The 27,188-nt window shown below is 45.0% G+C and overlaps 1 long non-coding RNA gene across 1 annotated transcript; it reads right to left on the bottom strand.

Annotated features, from left to right (window-relative positions):
- Positions 1–455: 455 nt before the first annotated feature.
- LOC103160922 lies at positions 456–19,021 on the bottom strand. The gene is made up of 3 exons (XR_003484748.2): positions 18,743–19,021; positions 16,339–16,468; positions 456–821 (listed from the first exon to the last, which is right to left on the bottom strand). It is a non-coding gene; the product is annotated as an uncharacterized LOC103160922 (long non-coding RNA).
- Between the last annotated feature and the right edge of the window lie 8,167 nt (positions 19,022–27,188).

The raw sequence follows: 27,188 nt of genomic DNA, 5'->3' as shown, positions 1-27,188 counted from the left end.
TACAGTGTTCCTTCAGGTTTCAGTTATAAAATAGATATTAAAACATTAAAACTTAATTAGCCGAGAATGGTAGCACATGGCTATAATCCCAGCTCTAGGCAGGTAGAAGAAAAAACATGAGTTCAAGGCCAACCCTGTCTCAAAAAATAAATAAGTAACTAAGAAATATATAGATAGATAAGTCCTTCAGTAATTCAAGATGGCAGTAGTCAAACACTAACTGGTAAGCATGGTGCCCATGTGAGCATGCCAGTCATGTATCCTGAAGCTGGTCTCCTGTGAAAAGGCCACCTTAGAGGCACAGCTGCTAAGGCAGCATTTGGGAAACCCACTCTTCTGTTTCTCCAGCCTTTTGTGTGTGAGTTCCCCAAGCCATTGCAGCTGAGGTTGTTCAAGGAAGTAGGCTACTATCTCCTCCTCCTCCTCCCCTCTCCTAATGCAACACTCAAGTGGGCTCAGGGCCCAGAAGCTCCAGTGCTGTCTTTATTAGGTTTCGGCTTCCTGTCACATCAGCCAAGCCCCACAAGAACAAGAGGAAATCGAAATCAATTTTCCCCAGCAGAGTCCAGACGCCAGCTTCACTGCTGAGGACGGCAGACAGGAGTGTTGGTGTGATGCTGAAACCTTTGAGCTCACTGTAGTGATGATCCTGGTCACCGTGCAGTCAGCAGGCCTGGAGTGCTGGTGACACAGCAGAAGCCTTTTGTGGGCATCATGCCAGGAAAGTAGAGTGGTAGCCAGTGCTCGTCCTCCATTGGCCCTCATAGTTCCACCCTCAGTGAGTCCATCTCACAACTTCCATTTCCAGGGGCACTGCACAGCTGTAAACATTAACTTGAGTTAGTATGGGGTACAGCACAGTGTGCCCTCTGCTTAGGATCCCTGCCCTCTGAAAACCCAAAAGCCTCCTAGAAAGAGCTCCAGTTAGGGCCTTCAAGAGTCGGGAAAGTGTTGAGTGACCAAATGTCCATGTGTTGCTATCAAAATCATCTATTTGGCCTCTCAGTTCCTAAGAAGGTAGGTTTAACGCTCTGGCACAAAAGGAATCATGAGTAGGCTTCGTTTTCTAACCCTGCAGGTATCCTTGTCCCATTGGTATGCGTCCTATATAAACCCATCAGAGTTGTGGAGTTGAGTTTAGCCTCTGATTCTATGTATAAGTCTGCCTGCAGGGCATCTGATCAGTCTGGAGTGGCTACATAGTGCAGGACTGGTGGGTTGACATAAGGACATAATGCAGGGAAGACGAATGGGAAGCCATTTCCTGGCTGTGGCTTCAGGCAAGAAACCTTCCCTGTTCCTACATTTCCTTATCTATAAAGCTGGCATGCAATCATCAGATTCACACTGTTGGTTTGTGATGGAGGTGAAATGAGTTACTAGGTATGAGCATGTAGGAGCAGGGGAAGTAGCTCAGTAGGTAAACATAAGGACCTGAGTTCAGTCCTCAGAGCCCATGCAAACCTGCTGAGCATGGCGGTGGACACTTTCCCTCAATGCCAGAGAGACTGAGAGAGACAGACCTTTGGGGCTCACTGGCCAGCCAGTGTAACCTGATTGGCGAGATCCAGGCCAATGAGAAAACATGACTCAGAGAAGGTTTGCAGCATTCTTGAGGGACACTCAAGATTGTCCTGTGGCCTTTGTATGCACATGATACCCTCCCACATGAACACACACATATGAATATGTACATGATACCCTCACACACATATGAATACACATGGACACACATGCACATGATACCCCACACACATGAACACACACAGATGAACATGCATATGACATAAAACAACAGCACCAGGAATCTGAAGAGATGACTCAGTATTGACAAGATCACTTGCTGTTCTTGCAGAGGATCCTCCAGCTGCAGTTCCCAGCACTCACGTGGAAGACCACAACCATCTTTAACTCCAGTCCCAGACATCCAATGCCCTCTTCCAGTGTCAAAGGACACCAGGAAGACAATGGTGCATTTACATATATGTAGGCAAGTACTCATACACATAAAATAACATAAATAATAATAAAAATATCTGGAGCCATGTCTATTGCCTCATGGGCATCATATTTTATTAAATCATTTGTTGAATATCAGAACTAGCTTGAAATTAACCATAAAGCACATTGGAGGAAGAAAGTCCAAGTAGCTACAAACAGTAAGAGGGAATTCTAAATCTACAACTTGTGTCTTTAAAGAAACTTTAAGGAAGCTATAATACATAATGTCCAAGAGCTTTTATATTCCTCTTGTCTCACCTCGAACTGTATTCTTTCATCTCACAGCACCTTTGAAAAATTCCGGCCTCTGTACACAGCTCCTTTTCTCTCCTTCTGTGGTGGCCAGACGTCTCATGAATCTCCTGTTCGTATTGTACCCTGGGCACTGAGAGGCCCAAGACTCTACATCACCCTCTGCTTCCATGTTCTCTTCTCTCCAGTGAGTAAGTGAGAATTAAGGGTGATGAAGACACTTTCCTGGAGAACAGCATGACCTTTTGTCAGCTGCCTGGCCCCAGGACCCACTGAACTTCTATTACATTGTTTAGCAACTTCCATCTCATCTTTATTCAGGAAAGATCTGCACTGTGGTCTGTTGGTTCTCCATGGCTTCCAAAGTCCCACTCTATTTCCTGTCCCCAGGAATCTCCTCCCTAACAGCCAAGCGTAGTTAATCCCATTTTGTGTCTATCAAGACGACTTGACTGAGTTCCCTTTCCCCTCTTCATTCAGGATATAGATCACTTCTGCCTCTTCAGCTCAGATTTTCTGAGCTCCTTTCACACCAATTAAGCATCATCATGGTGCAGAACCCAGGGTACACTGAGATGGTCTCAGAGATCTACAGCAGGTGAGAAGCTGAGCTGTGACAACAGAACCTCTCACTCAGGAAATGAGGATATATGTTGTCAGGAATATCCACTCATCAGTACTCGTGTGTGTGTGTGTGTGTGTGTGTGTGTGTGTGTGTGTGTGTGTGTGTGTCTGTGTGTCCATGTGGGTATGCATGTGGGCATGAAGACTAGAGGTCAATTCTAAATGTCATTATTGAGTGCCTTCTTCTGTCGCATCCTACCCTTTTTGTTTGTTTGGATAGGGTTTCCCAGAGACCAGCAATTCAACTATCCTGGTGGGCCAATGAGGTCCAGAGATCCACCTGTCTCTAAACCCTTGCCCCAGTATTTGGGGCTTTTATGTAGATGCTGGGGATCCACACTTAGGGTCCTCACACTTTACCAACTGAACTATCTCCCAGCGTCCCATCAGTAGATTTTACCATAGCACCATAGCATCTCCAGCTCTTTGGGTACAGCTTTAGACCTGTTCTTCACTGGACCCTCATCATATCCCCTTATTTGCAACACATAGTTGAAGGTGGAGAACCACCTTATTGATGGACCAAGACCATTTAGCTAATATATATATATATATATATATATATATATATATATATTACAGAATCAGCCTTGAACTCTACTATCTGCCTACTTCCACAGCCCATGACTTTTGTGACTATGCTCTTGCCTACATGCAGCACAGGCTCATCCACGTGGGAACGTAGTGGGGTGAGGGGCAAGGAGGGAGAGAATCAGCTGGATTGTAACCTAAGGACCACCTCTCCAAACCAGTGGAGAACAACAAAAACTTTAGACTGAAGACATTGGCCTTGGTACCCACAGGGATCCAGAGGGCAGGTGATACAGCAAGAAAGGGAGGAACTGCACGGGGAACTGGTGGGAAAGGGGCAGAGGCATGTGCTGGAGCACATTCAATGTCATCCTGAATTAGATCATAAAAAGTAAGTGCTTTTTAAAAGCCGTTTTGCTCAGCAGGGGATGAGCTGTCAAGATGCCTGGTGATTCAGAGGCCCCGAGCCTCACTCACAACCAGCTTGGGAGGAAGAGGTGAGGATACTGCTGTGGGAAACAATGGTCCAGCTTCTCTGTTGTCTGCTTCAGGTTGAAGTGACCCAGCTGTCACTGAATTCCAGCTCAGTCATCCTTAGCTTTCCATCCCGTGTACCGGGCTCTTGTGATCTGCTGGAGCTGGCTTCACATCCCAGCAGGGCCACCCATCATGTGCTGTGTGACCTGGGAGATGCTAGAACATCTCTCAGCTGGTTCTACCCTCTGGACAGAGAAAGCATGAAGAGCTTATGTGCGGATTAAACGAGACAATCTTTGCACAGATTGTCTCAGAACGTGCTGTCTCCATTTTATTTATCGTCTCTATTATTGGCACGTGTTGGACAGTTTATGTGTGGGACTTCACAGAGAAGGGAAAGAGGGGCACACCTCCTTCCAGAGAACAACAGAGATTTCTGCTCCTTGCTACTAAGATAATCCTCCACTTCAGGGACAACCTCTGTAAGGGAATGTGTCTACATGATGGCTTCTGGCCAGTGGAATTCAGGGGTGTGGGTTGGGTAACAGACTCTACTTGAGGGTCTGGCAAATCAATACCTCCCATGTGTGACCCCTCTACCTTCTCACCCATCTGGGTGAGCTGTTTGGAGATGGCAAAGATGCTGAAAGCTGGGTCCCTGTGTGACTGTGGAACAGAGCCTTCCCGCCCTGGCTTCCTAGGAACTGCCTTGCTGTGTCAAGCTGCGGAGAACTTGGTGTTGTCTGTCATAACTCTTAGCCCACCCAGACTTTTACATTCAGCCAAACCACAATGAGTTTGGAACTGCCTGTGGCTTTAGACTGTTTAGATGTTGCATGAAATGGAGTGACAGGAGGCAGTCCCTACAGCCTTTCTTAGCTTAGACATTCCAGGCAGCTCAGTGCTGTCTAATATGAAAAAGAAAATACAGAAAGCCTTCTCCATAGAGCCTGATAGGTCTGTGGAGTCACCTGACTTAGAGAAGCCACTAAAGGGGCCAAGAGACAAGCTAGTACCACTTCCCTGAGGTCTGAAGGAAGCTCTGCCCTCGACTTCAGTGAATGACTCTCTAGTCTGCATTGGCTCAGCATTCTGGGGAGAGAGGAGGAGAATTTCTGAGGCTCAGGGTCATGTGAGTGCCCAGAGAGACTAAGCATGTGTGTGCCCAAGTGTGTGGGCTGTGGCTAAGTTGCTTTATAAATATTTATTTGTAGATGTTTCTTCTTTAACAGCTGTTGGAAGGGGTGTAGTCAGAGAAAGCTGCCACCAGTGCAGTGCTTTGCAGCCCCTCAGCAATGCTGATCTCTACACACACACACACACACACACACACACACACACACACACACCATCATCAGGAAATGCTCGGGCTTATCTCCTTGAAGACTGCCAGACTATTACACAGTGTGTAGTATGTCATGTGTATAGAGTGTGTATGCCCAGTTGTGTAGAATTACAGGACCCTCCTGCCACATACAGCTTTTTACCTGGGTTCTGTGTCTTTATGCTTGTACAGCCAGCACTTTGCTGAGTCATCTCTCTAGCCTAGGAAGATGCCAAGCTTCTGCTCCTGCTGGGGGCTGTATGTAGGGAATCAAGTCAGTATATCTACATACATACCCACATCAAATTGTTTAGAACAAAGGACCTAACTGACTTGAACCACCTTTCATGCTGTTTACTGGGCCCTCTTTCCTGGGTGGACTTCACCACTGGTAAGCAAACCCCTAGTCCTGAAGGTCCACCATGGGGATTGCTAAGAGAGTACCAGCAAGAACAGCTAGAGCTTGAACTTGGCTGGGACTTCATCTTCATATGCATGAAACCCTGGTGATGTCTAAAGAGAAGGGGTGGGGTGGGGGAGGTTCCCAACCTCTGCTTCAGGCCTTATAAATTTTAGAGGCTGGACAGAGGATTGGGCACCAATCCCCTCCTGGTATACTCAGTTTATGACAGTTCTGATGCCAAAGCAGGGAAGAGGCACTCACTTGTGGGTTGTTCCTAATTAACTAGAACATATGGGCAATGGGAAGACATGACACACACCAGCCAGCCCACAGGATCACTGTCAGTCCTAGTGTGGAGGGCTCCCTGCAGGGCTCTAGCACTTCTTAGCTTCAGCTCACTGCCCCAGGTTTGCTAGACAGAGACTTGAGGAACCTGTCAATGACTCCGGACATGGAGACTCAAGCTGCTGGATTCTCAAGGCAGACTGTTAGTTTAGGTTTTTGAATGGCAAGAAGCAGGCATGGGAAAAGAGTAAACAAACTACCACCCAGACTTCCAAGATGCTCTGGGGAAAGCAAGCAGGCTCTAGAAGGAGGAGGCTCCAGTGAGCTGAGCCTGAGGGGTGGAAGCCAGGGATAAGAGCAGAAATCCCATGAGACACAACAGGTGCTGGGATTCAGCAGAGTCCTGTAGGTCCTAACGCTTCAAACATGATTTTTTTTTGCCTTACTCTGCATCTATTTCACCTCCTTCTAACACTCAGCTTCTTCATTTCTTGCTCTAACTTCTGAGTTGTTCTTGCTTCTGCCTGCTCAGAACTTTGATCTACCCATGGACCCTTGGAATCCTGTACCCAGCCTCTTTTGAACCCATGGCCCTTTAGCTCCAGAGCTAACTCTCTTATACTTTTTATACAAGGCTAACCAGTTCCTTGGTCATGGGCCGCTTTGTAGACCGCCTGTCTGTTACAGTTTAAACATTTTCTTCTCCATGTACAAGTCCATGTTTTGGAAGTTTTATCCCCATTGCTACTGCATCTTGGAGTTGAGATCATTAAGAAATGACTAGGTCATGAGGACTCCGATTTGTGGATGCATTAATGTAGTGGTTGTAGGAAAGGGTTTGTTATAAAAGCGAGTTCAGTCCTTTCATGCCTTTGTGCACTCCTTGCTCTTCTGCCCTCCACAGTGGGGTGATATAATAAGAAGGCCTTCACCAGATGCAGCCTCCCAAACTCTGGCTTCCCAGCCTCTAGGAATGTAACAAATCTCTTCCTTTATGGATTACCCAATCTCAGCTATTCTGTTTGTAATAGCATAAAATGGATTAAGACAATGATCCTTGGCGAGATGTCTGTCACTCAACTGTAGTCACTGGAGAGGAGGCTGCCTTGATCTCATTACTGCTTAGAGGTGCCAAATATCACAGCAGTGAAAGGAGGTCATGGGAGAAGTTTGGAAGCCAAGAGCCCCTCCTTGGGCTCAGTCCCTTGACTCCCTGCTCTGTTCTGTCCTTGCAGATGTCCCCAGGCTAACCATGAAAATGTAGAGGCAGGGCCATGAAGCCTATTGATGACCTGCCCACCAGCACAGCATCTGAATCTCTAACCTGGTCCCCCTCCTCCTCCTGTTCTTTCTGTTAGCCTTGAAATAGAAGCAACTGAGTTTGCCTTACTTCTTTTTCAAAAACCAAAATCAACAATGCCTTAGCAAATATTTGAGGAGTAGCTTCCAGAGTAAAATCACTCTACTTGACACGGGAATTTCATCTCAAGACAGTCGAACACCAACACAGGTAAATATTAATCACAAGTTATGTTTTACCCTTTACTTTCATATATATTGTCTGATGTCATTTAATTAACATCACATAGTAGAGTCAAGAGGGATGATGTTACCACCTAGCTTGGTTTGTTCTCTGTTGCTATGATAAAACTATGACCAAAAATGAGTTGGGGAAGAAAGGGTTTATTATCTCTTACAGGCTAGAGTCCATTATCAAGGAAAGCCAGAGTGGGGGTTCAGAACATGAGTATAAAGGGGGCACTGAGTCAGAAACCATGGACAAATTCAGCTTACGGACTTGATCTCCATAGCTTGTTCAGCTTGATTTCTTATACAGCCCAGGACCACCTGTCCAGGGGTGAACCACCCACAGTAGAGATGGCCTCCCACATCATTAATTAAGAAAATGTCTCACAAACATACTGACAGGCCAGTCTGATGGATACAATCCCTTAGCAGGAGTCCCCTCTTCCCAGTCAACTCCAGTTTGTGTTGTATTAGAAAAAAATAACCAGCATAACGTGGTACTTGCTTTATGGATAAATAAATATGTTCATGTACCCAGCTACCTGCCCTAGGCCCTATAGGGAAAGGTAGAGGACTTAGTATCATACCTCCCTGGGGAACTCTGTAACATTCTTTATGATGAAAGGCATGGCTGAGATAGTCTTCTATTTTGTTTTTGTTGTTGTACACATGGATATTTTGCTGGCACCCCTGTTTTTTATTCCAGATTCCCAAAAGGTGTTCTTAAATGCCCAGGTACCTAAACATTGACTTCCTACGATGGGTCATAAGTTCTTTTCTGTATTCATAAAAACATGCTGGCTTTCTGTCCCTGCGAATTTTGAGCGTTCTCTCCTCTGTCCATGGTCCTGCACTCAGAACCTTTTTGTGTCTCTGGAGAATGGACACAATTTCCCTTCCTCACCCAGAGGCCACTGATTCCCAGGAGACTTGTGCTTGCCAAAACTCTGAGGCCATCTGCCTGGCAATAGGTGGAGTTAAACTTTACCTGAGTCTTATACCAAAGGTCTATGATGGAGCCATGTGCCCACAATTGGTCAGTTGAATCACAGGGTTTTCAATGTATGGGCCAAGAACTTGACAAAATATGAGGCAAGTTCCAGAAAAGATAGCAGAAAAGGCAGGCCCTACAGGGAATCTGTCATTATTGTGCTAGAGAAGAAAGAGGCTACACAGAAGGAAGCTGGATTTCAGCCTGCCTTGGCGTGGGGAAGGTGGGTGAGAAGTTCCTTCTTAATCAGAGCCTGGTGGGAAGCCAGGAAAGCTGCGCCTGTGACTGATTGCTGTTCTGATGGTGACTTGGAGAGAGAGCACTATCCAACAGAACTGTATGAGCTGTGCATATGTATGGGCTATGTGCATGTGTGTGTTTGCAAGCATGTGATTGCTGTTGCTTTTGCACTTCTGCCTGAACACTGACATTCCAAGCATCCAAGTGCCAGGCTCCTTCCACTCATTCCTCTTTTCTGTAGCTTTTGGGGGAGCAAATAAGATACAGGTTGCTGTGTCCTTCTTGGGCTACTATCAAGGGGAAGTTTTCCAGCTAGCAGGAGATTCTGTTTCATGTCGTCATTCAAAGACTCAGATTTCCTTTTATTTTGTTTTCCGTCATCTTTAAAAACAACAGTTTTCTAATATGACTACATATTAAATCCTGTGGCAGGCAAGTTTGAGAACCTTTGCCTGAGGTCATTGTCCTTATCTATGTATCTGAAGACACACACACACACACACACCTGCTAAGCATACATGTATTTTCCACGGACATTCTGTTGGATTTGCTCATGATATACAAACCTTTATTTCTAATATTATGTGATGAGTGCTAAGATCCTTCCGAGAACCCAAAAAAGAAGCATGTAAATCAATTTTGGGAATTGGAGAAGCAAGCTGGGGGTTAAGACACTTAGTAGCTATGTATGACTTTGGGCTAGCTCCATTTGTTTATCAAATTAGCATCTATACTTTTCTGATCACCCACAAAATAGAGCTAATAACCAAAACTGCCTCTGAGAATTAGAGGCAGGATTATGGAGGGTAAGTCTTACAGTATTTAGCACTGTGCCTACTCATAGCTAGCTCTGAATACGTACAAGCTGTTCTGACTGCTGTTTTCTGGGCTGGGTAAGGACTCACAGTGATTGCAAATCTTCATGGGGCTGAGATAGAGCTAGGCCTGAGACTAGGTGAAGCTTTTTTCTTTTAGCTGGAGCACATAAACGACCAGGTGTGGCTGCCTTGCAAAAATGGTAGCTGCTGATCCTGGTGTCTGTATGCCTGGGTAGGCAGAGACAGGACTGGGCCCTGTAGGAATGAAGGCAATGGGGTTGTCTAGAATTGCAGCCTTAGGAGAGTTTGATGGCAGAGGTTGTCTAACTGCTCTTGTCTGTGGTTCTTCTACTTGCCTGTCCCCAAGGGTGTGTAACCTCTGCAGAGACCAACAGGGCAGTGCGGAATTGTGAGTCCATGCTGCCCTCCTGTCTTTGGTAGCCATGGCTGAGTCAGCTAACATTCTTCAGCTCTGGTTTCACATTCAATCTCATTCCCTCCCCCACTTCTCCCTCTCCCTTCCACATTCCCTCCTCCCTTTTCTTTCTCTCTCCCTTTTCTTCTCCTTCTCCCTCCATTTCATCTTCCTGTTCCCTCTCCTCCCCTCTCTCCCTCCTCTTTTTCTTTCTCTATCCCTCTCTTCTATGTCTTCTATGCTGTGTGTACTGTTGTCTGGAATGTGCCTCTCTCGATGCAGATCTCTGGGGTCCAGTGGTTCATTTGATTCTGCCACATTCTCAGTGCTCCCATTGAAATGGAAGCAAATAATACCAAGTTTGTACACAAAGAAGAGAGTGGTGTGGGGCCACTGTACACTAACTGGGCTTTGAAGGTAGATATGAGCTAGCTTAAAGTGCCCTCATAATCACAATAGGACAGAAAGGAGATCCACACACTAAGTCTAGTGATGTCTTTTGTGTGTGTGTGAAGGGGGGGACATGTGCATATGTCTGTCTATGTATGGTCACAGACAAATGTTGTTAGGTTTCTCCCACTGTTTCATCTCCTATTGAGTCTGGAGCTCACCAACTTGGCTAACCTGACTGGCCAACAAGCCCCAGGCATCCTCCTGTCTCTGCCTTCCCAGTACTGGCCCTGTAGGGACATGCTGTCATGCCCACCTTTTTACGTGGATGCTGTTAATCTAAACTCAGTTCCCCATGCTCGCACTGCAAGCACTTTATAGATTAAGCCCTCTTCCCAGTCCTATGTAATTTCCACTGGCAGATCTTCAGGGCCAGTTACAGAAGGAGCAACCAGAAGTACAGGGTAGCTCAGTTCATTGGTAAGCCAGCTTGTAGCCCCCACCTCCAGGCTCATACAGAACTGGTTTTGCTCCTAGTGTTTTGTTTGAGAATTTTAGAGCCAGTATGAGGTTCCAAGGTCTTCAGACCTTTGGCTTTGGCACCTAGGTCAGTGTTTTCTCCTCCCTCTCTATCCTTCTTCCTCCCCAGAGGTCTCACAGGTATATCTGTCATCGTGCTGGGGACAGCCATGGAAATATTAGTAGCTCTCCTCTATGTCAAAACACCTTCTCCCCAGCTGCTCCTCATCTTACACGCCTGCATTTGGACCCCTTTCAGACAGCTGTCTTCAAAGATTCCCAAACCAAAGGAGAAGGTGTTGGGGGGTGGATGGTGAGGAGATAACTCATCTCCATCTGACACAGCATTCTCCACACCAAATAATGAAATATAAATTGTGTTTCTTCTCACCATCTGTGGTCACAGCAGCTAGCTCTGTGAGGAAAGACGTCAAAGCAGAGGAGAGGCAGAAGGGGCAAAGCTCTGCAAGTCAGAGTCCCCTGTACACCCGTGAAAGGCTTCTTAAGTGTCTGTACATGATGAGAAGAACCTTCCCTGATGTTCCCCCTGGGGAATCACACCTTCCTTATAAACCAGCCTTTTCTTCATGTTTCTCTTTTGTGAGCAGGAGGTTAGATAGAAAGACAATACAGTGAGTGAGCCTGGTAGACTCAGAGCCTAATGGGGGCGGGGAGAAGGTCAAGCAATTATGATCATTTGACTCGGTTGTGGTCTCAGGTGCCAGAGGCCCCCAAACTAGGGCAAGGATAAGGATGGATTCCCCAAGGGACATGCACACAAGCTGCCCCTTGAGAATGAGTCAGAAGAAGGTTGTGCTTGCCAAGTCCTTCCTGGTGCTGTGGTCACTCTGAGGACTCTCTGTGGGTGATAACACCTGGTTCCCTTAGCACTTGGAAGGCAGGTCTGGGCTATCATATGGTATATAAGGAGATTGGGGATTTAAGTGGCTTACAGTGTTCTCCTTGGTAGGATGGGAGAGCTAGACGTAGGGTGCAGCAATCTGACTCCAGAGCCCCTCCTCTTTACTCAGAATGTCTCATTTCCTCTGCATCAGGCACAGACAACAGAAGTGAGATGCTGCAAGCAGTAGGTCTGCAGGGTCGGTGGCACCTCCTTGCATTGCCTTGGTCACAGTTCTCTCTGCCCTCCAATACTGATTTCTTTATTACAAGCTCACTCTTTGGGTTTGGTTGTTGCTAACTCATTTAGAAAATGAATCCTAAGGAATTTGGGCTCAGGGACCCATTATAAGTATGAGAAAGAACCCTTGTATATTTTAAGTTGACATCTACCTTTATTTAGTCTCATAAGGTGTTATTTCCAGGTTCTTATAAATATTGCCGTTCTGGAGTAAAATCGTTACAGCTTTCTTTTATATGTGTCAAAAGGAAATTAAATACCAAAGCACTGATGTCTACCATTTTCTATATACAGGGGGAAAAAGTCATAAACGTCGTGGGAAAAATACAACAATGGCCAAAAATAAACAATACAAAAAAAGTTCTTTAGCAACTGGGAATTTTTTTATTTCCTTTTCTATTGAATTCCATCTGACTTCCTCCAGAACTTTATATGTATATTAAAGCTAATGCTTGAAAAATGCCTGTAGCCATAAGGGACTGAGTGGCAAAACAGTATTCTTCTTTGAAATATGTTCTGTAATTGGTATTATGTTGGTGTCCCTGACCACAACAATATACATGCAGAAATATGTTTTTAGTTTTTAAAAATATTTATTTTGCATGTGTGAGTGTTTTGTCTTCATATATGTCTGTGTACCAAATGGTACCTGGTGCCAGTGAAGGCCCGAAGAGGGTGTCAGATCCCCTGGAACTGGAGTTACAGACAGTTGTGAACTACCAAGCGGGTGCTGGGGACTGAACCCGGGTTCTTCGGCAGAATACTCTTAATGGTTGTGTCATCTCTCCAGCCCTCAAAAATATTTTTGATGAAAATCTTAAATATGTAAAGAAAAACAGTCTTGGAAAATCATCTCTTCTTGAGAGACTTGAAGCTCCCTTTCATGATTAACTGATGTGGCCACAGATGCATATAAAAATTTCTGTGGCATTCATAACAAATTTGAGTTACTAATAAATGGAAGGCTAAGCATCACATATTTATTGGTGATTGTTGCTAAGAGCATTGTTTGTGATGGAACTGTGTTATGTTTAATTTTGTTAAGCTAAATTTTACAAGCTCATGTTGGGTAGGAGTAAAGGTGCAGACACATGGCTGATGACAGGGAGGAGGGAGAAATGAATACGGGTATACCTTTAATACCTTGTGGGTGTGGCCCTGAGTAGCTGGAGTGAGGTGTGGAACTTTGTATCCTCTCCCCCTCGAGAAATTATACATATGCATGCTGTGTATCTGGGCCATTGAGTGAGGTGCCTAGCATGCCCTACCTCGCCCCTTCCTTTTATTAATAACCGTGAGGACAATGGGTGTTTTATGGGAGACAGACTTCCCAGGTAACTTTTGGAAAACTTGGTGCATTCTAACTCTAAGGCCTAGGGAGGTATGCCATGCTTTTATTGCCTGGATAAATGAAGGCAAACTCAGTATTTCTTAACAATGCTCTCATTGCCCTTTGCTTGTGGCCTTGTCCCTCGGAAGTCACAAAGGAAACTGTGGGGCTTTTGTATCAAACTCATCTTTCCCAACAGCCCTTGAATTCAGAATACCCAGACACGCAGTATCTGAGTTTTGATAGAAAAACACACAAGAAATATGCAAAACAGTAGCATTCTCTAGGTTCATAGAGCCTTGGAATGAAGGATGCTCATGCACATCCTCTGGAGGCAGCTGGGGACTCTTCAGTTTCTACCTGACCCTTTTTTGCAGATGACAAAAGCTGGCAACACATGTTTTGTGTTCCCTGGCACACAGGATGGGGGCGTGATTGACACCTGCCATCCAATGCAATTGTTTGAGATCTGGAAGATGGAATTGAGAGAGAATTGTCTTCTTCAAGGCTCCCAGTGACCTTCCTGCAGACTCCTGTACCAGGTTCTAGCATTTATTCTCCATCTCTCTGTGTGTCAAGGAAGGGTCATGGTGCCAATAGCTTCTTGATGTCATTCTCTAATTCTCCAGGACTGTAGCTCTTGTTTTGTTTGTTTGTTTTTTGAGAAAGGGTTTCTTTGTGTAGCTTTGCAGACCAGGTTGGCCTCGAACTCACAGAGATCTGCCTGCCTCTGCCTCCCCAGTGCTGGGATGAAAGGTGTACACCACCACCACCCAGCCATTTTTTGGGGGGGGTGGACAGTAGTTTTTAACCCGTGGGTTGTGACCCATTTGGACATCACATATCAGATATCCTGTATATCAGATGTTTATATATGTAACATCTGATGCAATTAGAGTTATGAAATAGCAACAAAATAATTTCATGGTGGGGCAATCACCACAATCTGAGGAACTGTGATTAAAGGGGTGCAGAATTAGAAAGGTTGACAACCACTTCTCTAAGACCTGGAATGGCCAGTTTCCTGGTATACAGAAGCTCTCTGAAATGGTGGTGGCTTCAGCTTCAGAGAGGAGTCCCTGACTAGCTCTCTGGTGCTTGAGAGGTCATCCCAGAGACCATGTCTAGAACCTGTGCTTATATCCACCCTTGTACTGGTTCTTTGTGTGACATTTCTTTTGGTTTAAAAAATCTAGTAATGTCTACACCCTGGCTGGTACACTGATATTTTGAATATTCTCTTTCCTTGGTGCTCAAGAGACTTGTGACCTTTGTGCAAATCAAGTGTCATTGTAAGTTTTAGGACAGATGAGTGAAGTTTGTTTTCCTTATTAAAACAGAAAAGCTTCTGGGAAAGAGGTGGTTGGAAGGTAGGAACAGCGTTGTTGTTTTCATTGTTGTTACAAAAAAAAATACCCTTAGAAAACCTTCATGTGCCTCTGGCTTGGAGACTTGATACTCAAAATAAAAATAGTAATAAAAATAATAGCCAGGCATTGGTGGCACACGCCTTTAATCCCAGCACTTGGGAGGTAGAGACAGGAGGATCTCTGTGAGTTCAAGGACGGCCTGCTCTACAGAGAAAGTACCAGGATAGGCTCCAAAGCTACACAGAGATACCCTGTCTCGAAAAACCAAAGTAATAATAATAATAATAATAATAATAATAATAATAATAATAATAATACTTTCCAGAAAGTCTGTCAGGAAGCAGAGACATTTAGCTTTTAGGCATTGGCTCTTTGGTTAGTGCAGTTGCTGAGGGTCACATGGCTGTGATTCTGAAGTGGGGGACAGAGGGGAATGAGGGAGACTTTGACTCTAGAGGGGAAACATAAGGAAATGGGAAGGGACCAATTAGCAAGTTACAGTACAGTTGTAACCAGAGTGCACATGGAACTCACATCCATGCAGTGCCTATCACACATTCAGGACCAATCAGTGGATGGTTGAGAAATTCTAAAGACTGGGAGAGGCCTGGAATGGTAAGAGGCCAATGCCACTCATCTCAAAGCAGCCTTTATGATATGCTGAGAGATATGACAGCGTGGTAGAAATGTAGACTCATGAACTCTGAGATACCATCTCAGGATGGCTTATAAACCAAAACACTGGGGAGTTGCTTAACCACAAGGAACTCTGACTATGTATTCAAATCATAAGGCTGTTATGAGGTATAAATGATGCAAAGTAAATAGAAGAAATGGTATATTGGGAGGCATAGTACAATAATATTTAAAATGTGCTTTTTAGTGTATTCATTTTATTTTTACAATATATACACTATTCAAAGTTGGGAGAGATTCGTGATGTATAACCACTTAAATGGCAATTTATTTTTATAGACAGAAAAATTGAGCAAACAAGCAGCCTTTTGTTTTTACTGAGAACAGAGCAAGCATATGCTAGAGCTAGAGCAAGGAGGATGAAGGTTAGGCAGATAGGAGCAGTTCTTTGTATGGACACTATACAGCTGGGGGTAGGTGACAATGAAGCCTGAAGCTTTCTTCCCTGGTAGGGTGCTAGGGCTTAAACAGCCTGGTAGCCTTGTCACCCCAAGGTGTCTTGCAGGAAAGATTTAGCTGTTTTCCTAAAGATAGCTGAAACTTGCCCTTAGCTCTTGCCACCCCCTACCCTCGCTTTAACAAATTAGACTTGCCTGTTCCCCAACAAGCAGCATCACTAACACATTTAATGTTCCAGGCTGAATGCTGAAGTTCTTGGCTCTCTATTGAGACTTTTAGAAATATATAATAGTTTGGAAAGTACATGTTGTGTTAGGGCCACTTTCCCAGCATGGGCCAGGGATAGACTCTATCTGATAAGCTGTCAAGAACAGAGATTGAGTGTCAGACCTTAAATGCTATACATTTCCTGATCTATGCAGCAAGAGACAGACAGACAGACACATCATCAAGTATGCACCTGTCTCTTCAATATCCCTGCATCCTTAAACAAGCAACTGAGAGTAATGTTAAAATTAGACCGCACTGGAGGCAGTTGGAGTTGAGGAAATTAGCTGAATGCTTCCTTGGTAATTGTCGGTGAGGCTGTGAAGGGTATGTCGTACCTGAGAGAAGCTGATAACAAACAACTCGGGAATCCAGAAATAAACAGCTGGCTCTTCTCTTTCTTTTGTCCCTTGGAGATGCCTTTGATGCCCGTGGATGTCTCTTTGTCCTTCCCCTCTTTATTCATTCCTGTGGAAGGAAAGGTGAACACTGTTGTCTACTAACCCATGGCAGAGGAAGTCCCCAGCTGGGAAGAGATTACATGATATTTATGGATTGTCTGAGCTCTGTAGGGCTCTGAACTCAGCAGGAGCAACCAGATGTGGGCCCTGACCCTCTGGGTGTGTAGTAAGATGACAGGATAGGGACATAAATAACTATAATTAAGAGGCAAAAACCAAATCTTATGGCAGTAGAGGTGGGGCCATCAAAGAAACTTGCTTGGGAGGGAGGGAGGGAGGGAGGGAAAGGTGGAGTGAGGTAGGGGCTTAGAGAGATGGGGATAGGGAGAGGGAGAAAACACATCTCTTCAATAATGGCAGTAATAGCAGAGGATCTAAACTTGCTCAGGTTATTGAACATAGCACAGTAGTTTGTTTTAGACCTATCCTAGATTGTACAAAATTGAAATAAGGCAAAAGCGAGAGAGGGCATGAAGAATTTACCCAGTGGGGATCTGTTAATGGACTCAGAGTGTACATGACATTTGGAACTGAATTTGAGATAGGATTCTATGGCAGTAGGGTGTGGATGGCTTGGGGGGAGGAGGCATATAATACAAGGGCAATGGAATTGATGGAAGCCCAGAAATGGGCAGTGGCATAGGGTCAGAGATAGGCACATCTTATCTAAAGACTAAGCAGATACTCTTGACTTGAAAAGCTATAAGAGGTATGAGCACATGAAAAAATTACTGCCAGTATTGAAGAATTGGGTTCCTCTCACCTTTCACCTTCCAGCACAAGATGACTTCACCTTCCAGCTGAAGGTCCTCACCAAATTGCCCTATCTTAATCCTGGCATTTAGACTCACGAGGCACATAAACGTTGGTTCATTATTGCTTTCTTGACCTTAGGTACTTGGTTAGAGCCACACAAGACACTGCTCACTAGCAATTGAGGCCACCTACAGAAACCAGAGTCCCAGCTGCTAACAGAACGAAGGACCCACCTCTTGGCCAGTTCCTTGAGCATTGCATGATCTTCTGCAGCCTCCTATCCATCTCCTCCCTGTGTGTGGGCTTTAGCAGCACTGTCCTCCCAGCATCCCTGCTCTCATTGTCTGTCAGGACTTCTCCTCCATCCTCTGCTTCTGGCTGTAGCACTGACCTTCTCCTTTGCCCCAACCTCTATTCCCAACACCCTTCCTATTTTCTGATTCCACCTCTAATGCCCGGAGCATTGGCTAGATATACCAGATGATCCCTGAGGACTAGGACTGGAGCCCTGTCTCTGGAATTCTCAGCTCTGGGGATACAGGATACATGCATGTGTGCAGTGAGGAAGAGTGTGGGGACAGAGCCAGGAGCAGGCCCTGTACTAGCTTTGGCTTCTCCTTCTCCTCCACCCTTCCCCGAATAGATTGTTTATAATGTTGTACTGACAGGAACTGCTGCTCACCGCTGCTGGGTTTCAGCAGAAGATAAAGTGACAGGAAGATTGTACCACAATCTCCAAAAAGGCCCCCTGGGGAGGATGTTGAGAGAAGGTGATTGATTTGGTTAGATTGTGATGTGTTATTTAGGGAGAAGACAGGGGAGCTGGGAGCATGGAAGGGGGAGGAAGTAGAGGGAGAGAAAGCAGCCGCCATGTGGCTGAGGACTCTGGTGCTCTGCATCAGGATGGAAGGCAGAAACCTGGTGAGGCAGGGAGCCGCTTCTTGTAGCAACCGTTCTGGAGGCTCTCCTGGAAGGGAACCCTTCAGCAGATGCTGTGGTTGTCATGGCTTGGTGCTCTGGCTTCAACTGCATTGAAGAACAGGCAGCTGGGATATACCATAGGCCAGGAGTGCATGGACTGGACAGAGTCCCCACAGAGGGGGATCACATGGTGAAGCAACAAGGAGCCAAGTGCTCATAGAAGCACTGGCTAAGTGTGGTACATTGGTTAAGCATCCTCCTCCTGCAATCAGGAAGAATTTAGGGAGGGTTCCTGTCATGGAGAGACACTCAACAAGCTGCTCAAAAGGGAGAGGAAGGATGACAGAAGCTGATCTTCCTCACTGTCACTGCTCTCCCTAAGTAGCAACTGGGGTGGGAGTGTATTTAAAGGGATTTCTTGTCTTCTTACTCCTCATTTGGGGGAAATACCAAGAAAGAAAATGGCTGATATAGAAATCTTGTTCAGAGGGGAGTTGGGGACAGCTAGTGATGCACCCTTCCCTATGCGGCTCTGAATGAAGCCATGCCTTCTACCATCAGGGCCGAGGTTTGGATGTATGAGAAACAAAAGAAAATCACTCACCAGATATAATGAGGGTGGGGACATCAGGGAACCTATCCATGGAACCTTCCAGCCATTGGCAATGCCTGGCTAAAGCACCAGGGGTTCTCCTGTAGTGGTGAAGTTCCTTCTTATGTCTCCCCTAAGGTCTTAAGTCTTCTTAAGAGTGACATTAGCATTCAGATCTCTCTGGTGAGAAATAATTCATGCCATTCTGCAAGAAGTCTTTATTTCTGCAGACTTATCCCAGGGTAATGACAGTGACAAAGAGACACAAACATCTAAAAAAAAAAAAAAGTTAAAGTTGAGCTCATGGGTTGGTGAGAATATAGACTATTGTCCAAACTAAAGATGGTGGTGAGGGGGCTGTGCAAAAGAAATAAGGCAGAACAACTAGAACAGCCTGGAGATTTGAGATTTGAGAGGAAAGAGTTGCAAAACAGGAATGAGAGAATGGACCAATAACTAACTATATCATTATATAAAGTGTCAAAAGCCATCCCTTCTTAAAGACATTCTAGAAAGTATATACTAGAAAGTTCCATTACTCTTATTAATGTGAACAGTGATGCCTAGAGTTGGGTATACCACAGCTCCTGGTTGTTGCAGGACCTTGTACGGTAAGCAAGACTTTTGAGTTCTTTTCTTTGTGGCATGTAATATAGTCTCTCCTTTGTCATCTTCTCAAGAACCTTTAGGGGAGAAACTGCATTGCTTTTTCAAAGCCTTTGGAGCTAGATTTGTTTTCTTTTTAATGTGTCACTGTATGCAGCAAGGCCTTAAGGCCGGAGCAGTATAGCTGAGATTGATTTGGATGACTTCCATTTGGTTGCACAGACAACAAGCTTGGGGTGTGTACTCTAAAACTGATGCCAGGCTGGCTTCCATGTCAGTCATCAGTCTTTAAAATCTAAGATCTATCAAGAGAGCAGGCACTTCTGAGTCTATCCTGCATTATCTCCTACCAAGGTCTCAGTGTCAGAATCTTAATTGGAAAGGACAAAAGGATAAGATCAGGCTGTGGACTGACTGGAAATGCTGTTTCAAAGCTAGGGTATCATTATAAGGTATGCTGGTTGGTTTTCTGTCAACTTGACACAAGCTGTCGCCTGAGTAGAGGGAACCAAGATCAAGAAAATGCTTCCACCGTCTGTACTGTAGGCAAGTCTGTGAGGTATTGTCTTGATTAGTGACCCAAGAGTGAGAATCCAGGCCACTAGAGATGGTACTACACCTGGGCAGGTGGTCCTGGGTTGAATAAAGAAAGCAAATTGAGCAAGCCATGAGAGAAAAGCCACTAAACAGCATTCTTCCATGGCCATGGTCTCTGCTTCAGTTCCTGTCTTCAGGTTCCTGCTTGAATTCCTGCCATGGCTTTCCTCAGTGACAGGCTGTGGTTAGGACATTCACGCTAAATAAATTCTTTTCTCCCCCAGCTGCTTTTAGCAGTGATCTTTATTACAGCAATAGAAAGCAAATTAGGACATAATGGTAGAGAATTTGAGTTAAAGATAAAAACTAAGTGTGAGACAGCTACACCACAGAACAGCTGCAACCAGGAGTAGCCAAGCAGGTGAAAAGCCAGTGATTTAAAGGAATCTTGGAGCAGCTGTTGATACCTGTGGCTGTTCTAGTATGAACCAGTGTGGGCTGGCTCCAACTAGAGAGGCTTCTTTGTCTCAGGACAACAGTAGAGGGGAACAGTCACATTTCTGTGGCTCCCTGACTCCTGCAGAGATACCTGCTTCTCTCCCAAAATTTCCCCAGAGATTTGCTAGGGAGTGGACAGGACAGACTGGGTAAATTTGAGACCCAATAAAAGATTATAGGCCATAGTTCTCCAACTCGGTCAGAAGCATTAGTTGTAGGCAGTTGAATTAAGTCATTGCTCCCAATCTCCCAACCTTTCACCCTTGGCTCAATTCTGCATGTGGCAAGATAGAGAAAGGGGGCCAGGGCCATGCCCCTCACCAGCTGGCTAAGCGGGATTATGGTAACACCATAAATCCAAAGCCAGGCATGTTTATGAGGCTCTCAGAAGCTGTAGTAACAATATCATTTAGAAAACATTTATGCTCCCAAGATGAAGGCAATCCCTCCTCTCCTTTATTTATAAGGCATGCTGGGTAATTAAGTGGGAGCTGGGAAGGAAGGTGGTTGGGAGACGATGGCCTCTAAATAATCCTGCCTGGTAAAGCCACCATCTGCTGTTGTGCAGTAAGGATAGCCCACATACAGAGGAATGGTTTATGAGCAGTGCAAGAATCAAGGGTACAGGAGAAAATTCTCAAGGAACACCAGCAGGCTGGCACAGATGTTGGCTGAGTGACTAGATGACTGGGACATGTCCTACTCACAGAACCCGGCATTGTGCCTGGCGTCTGGTGGTTGTCTGACTCATGTAGGTGACTTAATTCATCCAACCATTGGTTCAGACACAGCTTGGTGGGTGCCGACACATGCCAGGATCTGCACTTGGCATATGCTAATGTTAGTGACTAAAAAAAGACAAAGCTACTACGCATGGACTCAGGACACCATTGAGGAGATAGAGGCCTATTATCGATTGACTGGGTCTTAGTTTTCAGAATATGAGCTGCCATCACATACTGTAGTTAACGAAGTCCCATAAGAATCTCCAGTTTCTTAAAGAAAATGTATCGAGTTATTCCCCTGCTACTCAAGAGTCTGTGCTCATCCTTCTATGTTATTAGGGATACTGGAAGAAATATACCTTTAGGTTGTATTTGTCATTGTCCTCCGTTATCAGTCAGTCACAAGACGTTTCATAAAGCTGTAAGGCCTTTCACACACCTTACTTAGCAATTCCCTTAGCTCTTACTAGTCATCTTCCCCACACTGGCTCTAGTAGGAGGTAGAGGAACCAGGAGAGTTAAAGTCCAGTTTTCACAGCTTCTGAGGTCTTCTCTGGGCTTACCAGACCTTCTAAAATTTGGAGGGGCTGGAGAGATAGCTCAGTGGGGTAAAATACTGGCTGCACAAGATGCAGGACCATATAAAATCCATATAAAATCTGGGTGGTGGCTTGCCTAAAACCTTGGTACTGGGGAAAGAGACAGGAGGATCCCACAGGCTAACCATCCAGCCAGTCTAGCTCAAATGGTGGACTCCGGGTTCAGTTAGAGATTGTCTAGAAATAAAAAGTGTGACTGAGTAAGAACTCTAAGACCTCTTGACACCCAAAGTTAACCTCCACACACACCAACACAGGCAATGCTCCCCCCAACACAGGCAAGATCACCCATACATTCACACACACACACACACACACACACACACACACACACACACACACACCAACACAGGCAAGTGCACCCACACATTCACACACATACACACCAACACAGGCAAGTATACACCCATATTCATACACACACAGACATGTGTACACATGCATGTACATGCACTCTCACATGTGTGTGAGCACATGCATACATCCTCCTCTTCCGTGAAACAAATTGGAAGAATTTTTGAAATGAAATTCTATCACTTGAAGGAGCCCTTTGGGAGAAAAGATACTGTATTTTTAGGACTCCTATTAAACTTCCATTGACCCCAGTTATGACATGTGACTCCTTTGCAGTCATTTGTGTCCAGGTTTTTCATAGCAGCTGTGCCTCTCTCTCTCTCTCTCTCTCTCTCTCTCTCTCTCTCTCTCTCTCTCTCTCTCTCTCTCTCTCTCTCTCCTCTCGCTCTCTCTCTGTCTGTCTGTCTGTCTCCCACAGCTTCATGAAAACACACTGCTTGGGTCTTTCCCTGGCACTGTTTTTACGCTGCCTTTACTATCATCACAAACTTTACTGAGTTTTCTCAATTGACCTAATGCCGTCATTTCCCCCTCTCTGTTTCACCTCTCATGTCTGAGTGACACTGTGCTTGTTTCTTCACCGTAATTCAGGATGATTTTCTCCAATTGCTCTGCTCTATACTCTCCTGGGTAGATGCCTGCCAAGTCACTTGGGACTGGATAAGCTTAGTATTTCCCGTGGACTGGAGATATGGGTAAGTGGTTTTAGAGCACTTGCTGATATTGTGGAAAACCTGGGTTTGGTTTCCATCACCCACATCAGGTGGCCGGCTCACTGCCTGTAACCTCTGTTGTGGGGGATTCAACATCCACCTATGGCCTCTGAGGGCACAGGGAAGCACATGCTACATACATACTGACTCACACACACATACACATAAAAAAGGGCATCTCCAAATGCTTCCCGTAGTTGCTTGGCCTTTAAAGAATGAGAAATTCTAAGATCTCAGTGTTGAGATCTTAGATAATAGATCTTCGAGGAGAGAGTGAAGGACTCAAAGGAAGGGCCTGCTGAGCAGTAGACCCTCCCAGCCAGCAGGGCTTCAGGGCTTGGGTCATGGTCTAGATATGGTTTGAGTTTGTTCTCAAGGGTTCATGAGTGGGGAGTCTTGTAACAGTGTGGCAATATCAAGACATGGTGGGACTTTAAGAGGTGAGGACTAGTAAAGATCAACAAGTCTTTGAGAAACAGTCTTTTCTAGGGGTTAAGTTAGTTTTCATGTGACCCCACAAGGACTCATGAGAAGCAGTTATATTAAGGAAATGAGTTGGACCACTCCACTCGTTCTTTATTTCTGCCTCATCATTCTGTTGTCTCTCCCTCTTACACATGCATCTGCCATGCCAGATGGGACTAGGAGAGCCCTCACTGTAGCCAAGATAATGTTGGTTGTATCCTTGGGCCTCCAGAACTGTGAACCAGACAAACTCTTTTTCATGCTTATTATACAGCCTTGGGTATTTTGTTGTAGCCATGAAAACACAGACTAATACAGGCTGTTTAATGGATTTGAACAGGAGGTATGATGGGCAAGGGAGGAAATGAAGGCCGAGAACTTCAAAGTCAATCTCTAGTTCTTAGCTTTTTTACAAGGTTGTGCACCAGCACTCCATTTTATCATAATCATGACTCACAGCCCTTAGCTACAATTTATTAAGGAATTTTAGAATAGATCCAACATTGCCGGATTACAGTTGGAAGGGTTTTTCTCTTGAGAGGCTAGGGGCAAAGGGTTTTGATCAAGACTGAAGAGTCTGTGATTGGCTAAGCTATACTGAGCCATCAGTGCCTCTCTCTCCTTTCTGTTTGTTTCCAGGATGCTGTCCTCTCTGACAGTGTCGTTTCCAGGGAATCGTTCATGTGCACACAGTGGCTCTGAGACTGAGCAATGACTGTAACCTGGGCTTCACATGCAGGCAACAGCCTGGCAGCACACACAGCAAGACTCTGCCAATGTTCATGATCTACCTAACAGGGGCGGGGCGGGGGAGGGGAGTGCGATTAGTCAATTTCTCTATTCTCTGTGTAACTATTTTCTTGCTAAGAGCCACCAATAAAGTATTTCCAGCTAAGCAACCCCTGGGATTCTAAGCTGGATCCTGGGCATTGATCCATCTATCTAATAAACAGTTTGGGCATCAACAGTGTGTCCAGTTCAGTCTTAGGAATTGAGAACCAGGGAGTGAACAAGACAGATAGATGCCTGCAATCAGGAGCCTTTCGGTTTAATAAGGGTCACACAGGTATAAATAGGTTACTATGCAGAGCAATAAACTCTATGATATGAAGAAGTGCAGAGGGTTCTGATCAGATGACCCTATGTGAGTTGTCTAAAACAAAATAATTAGGAAAATGAAAGAGAACCTTATTAATGACCATATCAGGACAACAAGCGTCAGATACAGCGGTTTTGAGCCAATTGGAATATCTGGTCACCCTTGTGGTAAAAATAAAGAGTAATTCTTTTAAAAAGAAGATTGGAGAAGAGGTTGAAGGAAAGCTTCCTAGAGTAGAGAACCAACAAGCTCACTTGCAATGACTTTCCTACAGTGAGAATTCCCATGATTGATACAGATAATTGTGTGTGTAAGAGATTCATTCTATCCACTGAGCATGACAAGGACCAATTGATTTTAGTCTATGGGACTCCACCCCCTTTTACTACAATCCCTCAACTAGCTTTCCCCACCTTCACACTTCAGGAAGTCAGGCACCTGTCGGAAAGTAGCAGGCTGAAGCTCCCATTACACAACTGCTCCCCGCCCTTCAGGAGAATTAGGATTCCCCCTTTCTCCAGAAGCAGCAGTGGTCGGAACAAAGGCTCTTTCCAGGTCCCAGATGATGCCAATTCATCTACCTGCTCAATGATGTTTTGGCCCCTGGTTGAATCAATACTTTCCAGTAGGATTTTTCTTAATGCCACTTGTCACATCTTTTCCCCTCTGTTTTCTTTTCTAACTCCTTTGTCCCCAAGGTATATCACAGAAGGTTTTTTCACTGCTCTTGTAGCCCCTATCACTCATGGTCTGACACACTGCTACATCAGCATCATTCAGTCCCACACTTTATCCACAAGAAGATATCCTCAGTTGTAGGAAGAAAAGCAAGATATGAGTGGGAGGTAGTGAGAGAGGGTCCCTTCACTGCAATGCCCTGCTGGGCTTTAAATAATATTTTTGGTAATTAAGTAATCAAGAAGCCATATGCCTATGAAATGGTGCCCACAGCTAAAAGGTAATGAACAAGTGAGATGAGAATCGTCCTGATCCTACAATTGTGAAATGAGTCCAAAGGCTCTCACTTTGACTGTCAATTGGCCAGTGTGTGCTAGCATGCCTCCTGCACCCAGGTCTCTTTCATCTGAGAGGCCCAGGAGATTGCTGAGAACATTTGGGAAAAGGCAAGAAAAAAAAAAGAGCTACTCTGACTGCCTCGTTCAAGCCAAGCAAAACTTTTACTCCTTTTGTTTGTGTAGTTGACCTTACTTTGATTGTTGGTGGAAATTCACTGCATTTCCAGATAACTTTCTTCATATGACTGAAATGTGAGGATTTTAAATAAACAATCTTGTATTTGTGGTTGTGCAATTTCCACTTCAGGCAGAGAACAGGTTTATATTGTAGGGGAGCTTGGATGGGAGGGGGAGAGGACCCACTCAAAAGAGGGGAAAAGAGAGCTGTAGAGGAAAGGGCTTTTGAATAAAATGGGAGGTCCTTGAATGCATCATCAAACTCAGAAGGCAGACAGTGCTCTAAGCCACATCCTAGAGATCAGAAAATCATCTCCCACTACCAAGGAAGACTGTCTATCTATCTTTCCTGCCTGCCTGCTTTCTTTCACGTTTTTTCTCTCTTTAATGTCAAGATAAGGCTAATCTTGCTGTGTGATGTTTTATTTGAAAATTCTTTATAATAAAGTTTTCATTTTAAAAATAGAAATGCCCTTTGTCTTTAAAAAAATTAAATAAAGTCTCACACTGTAGTCCAGGCTGACCTGGAACTCACTGTAACACAGCAGGTCTCAGAGTCAGGGAAATCCTCTTGCCTCAGCCTCCTGAGTGCTGGAATGACAGTCATCAGTCACCACCTCAAACTCCAATAAAGACATCCTAACCAAAGGGGTTTTCACAGAGGCTTGTCCATTTGGAGCTGTCATTTGTAAAGAGCCCTTGGTGATGGAGGGCTGTGTGCTGACAATCAGGAGGGAAAATGGTAGGTGGAAGAGGAAGGGGACGTGACGGGTGGATCTTGTTTGGTATGCACAGGGTGACAATGGGTAAACTGCACTGTCTGCTATCAGTCCCCTGTCTACATTCGGCCTTCCTGGTGGGGGCCAGATCAGGGTGCAAAAGACCCATGATCAGAACCAAGTAAAAGAAAAGAGCTGTATATTGAGGACCACCCTGGTTTCCTCTCCTGCTTCACTCAACACCTAGACAGATACCAGACTATTCTGCATAACTGGTTCATTGCAGCTCAGTGTCTGCATATAATTCATCCTCAGACATGAACTTAGTTCTCAACCAATCCTTTTAGATGTCTGAGTAAAATGCCACTTACAAATTAAAAGGAAATAGACACCCCCAGTGGATTATGTCTATCTCTTACTACACTCACCCAAAGTGTGGGTGCACAAACAGACATAATCCCCATGAGGAGTCACCTGAACAAACACAATCCCTTTGTTGATGACAAAAGAGTGCTACCTTGGATTTTGTGCCAAAAGCTTGATGCTTTGTAAATGATCACCATGATTCGGAATTAAGATGAGGGACGACTGGGAGTGGCACGGCATGCGCAGGGTAGACAGACCAGCAAGAGCCTGCACCTCTGAGGCTGACGTCCCCAACTGGCAAAGAGATGGAGTGGGAACAGGCTGCTGCTGTCTCGACCAACATTTGTGTCAAACTCTGAGATCAAATAGAGTGACTGTGCCCTGAACTAGAAGGATTTTAAACCATCCCTACTATCATGCCTGCTTTACTACCCAACCTTTTATTTTCTAGAGAAGGGTTGATGGCTTTGGTTTATGAGAACCAATTAACATGCATGACACATTCCAGGAATGCCATTCTTATTACTCTTCTCTCTCTCTCTCTCTCTCTCTCTCTCTCTCTCTCTCTCTCTCTCTCCCCTTTC

Source organism: Cricetulus griseus, chromosome 4 (genome assembly GCF_003668045.3).
Source record: "Cricetulus griseus strain 17A/GY chromosome 4, alternate assembly CriGri-PICRH-1.0, whole genome shotgun sequence".
NCBI classification, from domain to species: Eukaryota; Metazoa; Chordata; class Mammalia; order Rodentia; family Cricetidae; genus Cricetulus; species Cricetulus griseus.
The sequence above is the reverse complement of the archived record's forward strand: the minus strand, read 5'-3'. Positions and strand labels throughout refer to the sequence as shown.